Here is a 6,000-nt window from a genome sequence, read left to right as displayed (position 1 = left end):
TTTTGAGGCTACACGCTTAGACATACACGCAACACCAAAGATTTCGAGTTACAACTTGTTGTTTAGGAAAAACAAGATAATATTGCATGATGAGGGATTTCCTTAAAACGTGGTTTTCTCACATATTTTGACGATAAAAAACATTCTCCTGTCAGTTCTTTTTTGAGGCTACACGTTTAGTTGTACACGTCACACCAAATATTTTCAAGTTACAACCTGTTGTTTAGGAGATACAAGCTAATTTTGTACGGTTTTTTATTTCTTCTCTTAAAGTGTTTCCAATATGTACGTATTTGTCGTTACTCTGCAACACTGTATTTCCTTATAACGTGGTATTCTTACATATTCTTTCGAGAGAAAACTCTCCTTGCATATCCTTTTGAGGCTACACACTTAGACATACACGCAACACCAAAGCTTTTCGAGTTACAACTTGTTCTTTAGGAAAAACAAGATAATTTTGCAGGATGCGGGATTTCGTTAAAACGTGGTTTTCTGACAAATTTTGAAGAAAGAAAATTCTCCAGGGCGCTCTCTTTTGAGGCTACACGTTTAGACATACACACCAAACGAAATGTTTGTGAGTTTCCACTTTTTGTTTAGGAGATACAAGCTAATATTTCATGATGCGTAATTTCTTCTCGTAAAGTGTTACCAATATGTACGTATTTGTCTTTACTCTGCAACACTGTATTTCCATATAACGTTGTATTCTTACATGTTCTTTCGAGAGAAAACTCTCCTGTGCATTCTCCTTTGAGGCTACACGCTTAGACATATACGCAACACCAAAGCTTTTCGAGTTACAACGTGTTGTTTAGGAAAAACAAGATAATTTCTCATGATGCAGGATTTCCTTAAAACGTGGTTTTCTGACAAATTTTGACGAAAGAAAATTCTCCTTTGTGTTCTCTTTTGCGACTACACGTTTAGACGTACACGCCAAACCAAACCTTTCGAGAAACCAAGTGTTGTTTAGGAGATACAAGCTAATTTTGTCCGATGCGTTATTTCTTCTCCTAAAGTGTTTCCAATATGTACTTATTTGCCTTTACTCGGCAAAATTGTATTTCTTTATAACGTGGTATTCTTACATATTCTTTCGAGGGAAAACTCACCTGTGCCTTCGCTTTTGAGGCTCCACGTTTAAACATACAGGCAACACCAAAGCTTTTTGAGTTACAACATGTTGTTTAGGAAAAAGAAGATGATTTCGCATGATGCGGGATTTCCTTAAAACGTGGTTTTCTGAAAAAATTTAACGAAAGAAAATTGTCCGGTGGGTTCACTTTTGAGGCTACACGTTTAGACGTACACGCCACACCAAATCTTTTCCAGTTACAACGTGTTGTTTAGGAGATACAAGTTAATTTTTTACGATGCGTTATTTCTTCTCGTAAAGTGTTTCCAATATGTACGTATTTGTCTTTACTCTGCAACACTGTATTTCCTTATAACGTGGTATTCTTATATATTCTTTCTAGAAAAAACTCTCCTTTACATTCTCTTTTGAGGCTACACGCTTAGACATACACGCAACACCAAAGCTTTTCGAGTTACAACTTGTTGTTTAGGAAAAACAAGATAATTTTGCACGATGAGGGATTTCCTTAAAACGTGGTTTTCTCACATATTTTGATGAAAGAAAATTCTCCTGTGGGTTCTCTTTTGAGGCTACACGTTTAGCTGTACACGCCACACCAAATCCTTTTGACTTACAACCTGTTGTTTAGGAGATACAAGCTAATAATGTATGTTGCCTTATTTCTTCTCGTAAAGTGTTTCCAATACATACGTATTTGTCTTTACTCTGCAACACTGTATTTCCTTATAAGGTGGTATTCTTACATATTCTTTCGAGGAAAAACTCTCCTGTTCGTTCTCTTTTGAGGCTACATGCTTAGACATACACGCAACACCAAAGCTTTTCGAGTTACAACGTGTTGTTTAGGGAAAACAAGATAATTTCGCACGATGCGAGATTTCCTTAAAACGTGGTTTCTGACAAATTTTGTTGAAAGAAAATTCTCCAATGGGTTCTCTTTTGAGGCTACACGTTTAGACGTACACGCCACATGAAGTCCTTTCGAGTTACCACGTGTTGTTTAGTAGATACAAGCTAATTTTTTACGATGCATTATTTCTTCTTGTAAAGTGTTTCCAACAAGTATGTATTTGTCTTTACTCTCCAACACTGTATTTCCTTATAACGTTTTATTCTTACATGTTCTTTCTAGAGAAAACTCTCCTGTGCATACTCTTTAGAGGCTACACGCTTAGACATACACGCAACAACAAAGCTTTTCGAGTTACAACGTGTTGTTTAGGAAAAACAAGATAATTTTGCACGATGCGGGATTTACTTAAAACGTGGTTTTTCTGACAAATTTTGAAGAAAGAAAGTTATCCTGTGGGTCCTCTTTTGAGGCTACACGTGTAGACATACTAGCCACACCAAATCTTTTCGAGTTACAACGTGTTGTTTAGGAGATACAAGCTAATTTTGTATGATGCATTATTTCTTCTCTTAAAGTGTTTCCAATAGGTACGTAATTGTCTTTTCTGTGCAACACTGTATTTCCTTATAACGTGGTATTCTTACATGTTCGTTCAAGAGAAAACTCTCCTGTGCATTCTCTTTTGAGGCTACACGCTTAGACATACACGCAACACCAAAGCTTTTCGAGTTACAACGTGTTGTTTAGGAAAAACTAGAAAATTTCGCACGAAGCGAGATTTCCATACAACGTGGTTTCTGACAAATTTTGATGAAAGAAAATTCTCCTATGGGTTCTCTTTTGAGGCTACACTTTTAGACGTACACGCCACACCAATTCTTTTCGAGTTACCACGTGTTGTTTAGGAGATACAAGCTAATATTTTACAATGAATTATTTCTTCTCGTAAAGTGTTTCCAACAAGTATGTATTTGTCTTTACTCTGCAACACTGTATTCCTTATAACGTTGTATTCTTACATGTTCTTTCGAGAGAAAACTCTCCTGTGTGTACTCTTTAGAGGCTACACGCTTAGACATACACGCAACACCAAAGCTTTTAGAGTTACAACGTGTTGTTTAGGAAAAACAAGATAATTTTGCACGATGCGGGCTTTCCTTAAGAAGTGGTTTTCTGACAAATTTTGACGAAAGAAAGTTCTCCTGTGGGTTCTCTTTTGAGGCTACACGTGTAGTCGTACGAGCCACACCAAATCTTTTCTAGTTACAACGTGTTGTTTAGGAGATACAAGCTAATTTTTTACGATGCATTATTTCTTCTCTTAAAGTGTTTCCAATAGGTACGTATTTGTCTTTACTCTGCAACACTGTATTTCCTTATAACGAGGTATTCTTACATATTCTTTCAAGAGAAAACTCTCCTGTGCGTTCTCTTTTGAGGCTACACGCTTAGACATACACACAACACCAAAGGTTTTCGAGTTACAACGTGTTCTTTAGGAAAAACAAGATAATTTCGCACGATTCGAGATTTCCTTAAAACGTGGATTCTGACAAATTTTGATGAAAGAAAATTCTCCTGTGGGTTCGCTTTTGAGGCTACACGTTTAGACGTACACGTCACATCAAATCTTTTCGAGTTACAACGTGTTGTTTAGGAGATACAAGCTAATTTTTTACGATGCATTATTTCTTCTCGTAAAGTGTTTCCAATATGTACGTATTTGTCTTTACTCTGCAACCCTGTATTTCCTTATAACGTGGTATTCTTACATATTCGTTCGATAGAAAACTCTCCTGGGCATTCCCTTTAGAGGCTACACACTTAGACATACAAGAAACACCAAAGCTTTTCGAGTTACAACTTGTTGTTTAGGAAAAACAAGATAATTTCGCACGATGCGGGATTTCCTTATAACGTGGTTTTCTGACAAATTTTGAAGAAAGAAAATTGTCCAGTGGGGTCTCTTTTGAGGCTACACTTTGAGACGTACATGCCAAACCAAATCTTTTCGAGTTACCACTTGTTGTTTAGGAGATACAAGCTTATATTTTATGATCCGTCATTTCTTCTCGTAAAGTGTTTCCAATATTTATGTTTTTGTCTTTACTCTGCAACACTGTATTTCCTTATAACGTTGTAGTCTTACATGTTCCTTCGAGAGAAAACTCTCCTGTGCATTCTCTTTTGGGGCTACATGCTTAGATATACACGCAACACCAAAGCTTTGTGAGTTACAACGTGTTGTTTAGGAAAAACAAGATAATTTTGCACGATGCGGGATTTCCTTAAAACGTGGTTATCTAATTTTGATGAAAGAAAATTCTCCTGTTGGTTCTCTTTTGAGGCTACACGTTTAGACGTACACACCAAACCAAATCTTTTCGAGTTACCACGTGTTGTTTAGGAGATACAAGGTAATTTTGTATGATGTATTATTTCTTCTCGTAAAGTGTTTCCAATATGTACTTATTTGTCTTTACTCTGCAAAATTGTATTTCCTAATAACGTGGTATTCTTACATATTCTCTCGAGAGAAAACTATCCTGTGCCTTCTCTTTTGAGGCTCCACGCTTAGACATACACGCAACACTAAAGCTTTTCGAGTTACAATATGTTGTTTAGGAAAAAGAAGATGATTTCACACGATGCGGGATTTCCTTAAAACATGGTTCTGTGAAAAATTTTGATGAAAGAAAATTCTCCTGTGGTTTCTCCTTTGAGGCTACATGTTTAGACGTACAGGCCACACCAAATCTTTTCGAGATACAACTTGTTGTTTAGGAGATACAAGCTAATTTTGTACTATGCGTTAATTCTTCTCGTAAAGTGTTTCCAATACGTACGTGTTTGTCTTTACACTGCAACATTGTATTTCCTTATAACGTGGCATTCTTACATATTCTTTCGAGAGAAAACTCTCCTGTGCTTTCTCTTTTGAGGCTACACGCTTAGACATACACGCAACACCAGAGCTTTTCGAGTTACAACGTGTTGTTTAGGAAAAACAAGATAATTTCGCACAATGCGAGATTTCCTTAAAACGTGGTTTCTGACAAATTTTGATGAAAGAAAATTCTCCTGTGGGATCTCTTTTGAGGCTACACGTTTAGACGTACACGCCACACCAAATCTTTTCGAGTAACAAGGTGTTGTTTAGGAGATTCAAGCTAATTTTGTACGATGCGTTAATTCTTCTCGTAAAGTGTTTCCAATATGTACGTATTTGTCTTTACTCTGCAACACTGTATTTCCTTATAACGGGGTATTCTTACATATTCTTTCGAGAGAAAACTCTCCTGTGCATTCCCTTTTGAGGCTACACACTTAGACATACACGCAAACCAAAGCTTTTCGAGTTACAACTTGTTGTTTAGGAAAAACAAGATGATTTCGCAGGATGCGGGATTTCGTTAAAACGTGGTTTTCTGACAAATTTTGAAGAAAGAAAATTCTCCAGTGGGTTCTCTTTTGAGGCTACACTTTTAGACGTACACGCCAAACCAAGTGTTTTCGAGTTTCCACTTTTTCTTTAGGAGATACAAGCTAATATTGTATGATGCGTAATTTCTTCTCGTAAAGTGTTTCCAATAAGTACGTATTTGTCTTTACTCTGCAACACTGTATTTCCTTATAACTTTGTATTCTTACATGTTCTTTCGAGAGAAAACTCTCCTGTGCATTCTCTTTTGAGGCTACATGCTGAGACATACACGCAACACCAAAGCGTTTCGAGGTACAAGGTGTTGTTTAGGAAAAACAAGATAATTTCGCACGATGCGGGATTTCCTTAAAACGTGGTTTTCTGACAAATTTTGACGAAAGAAAATTCTCCTTTGTGTTCTCCTTTGAGGCTACACGTTTAGATGTACACGCCAAACCAAATCTTTTCGAGTTACCACGTGTTGTTTAGGAGATACAAGCTAATTTTGTACGATGCGTTATTTCTTCTCCTAAAGTGTTTCCAATATGTACTTATTTGCCTTTACTCTGCAAAATTGTATTTCTATATAACGTGGTATTCTTACATATTCTTTCGAGA

This window comes from Apodemus sylvaticus, unplaced genomic scaffold, assembly GCF_947179515.1.
Source record: "Apodemus sylvaticus unplaced genomic scaffold, mApoSyl1.1 scaffold_33, whole genome shotgun sequence".
NCBI classification, from domain to species: Eukaryota; Metazoa; Chordata; class Mammalia; order Rodentia; family Muridae; genus Apodemus; species Apodemus sylvaticus.
The sequence above is the reverse complement of the archived record's forward strand: the minus strand, read 5'-3'. Positions refer to the sequence as shown.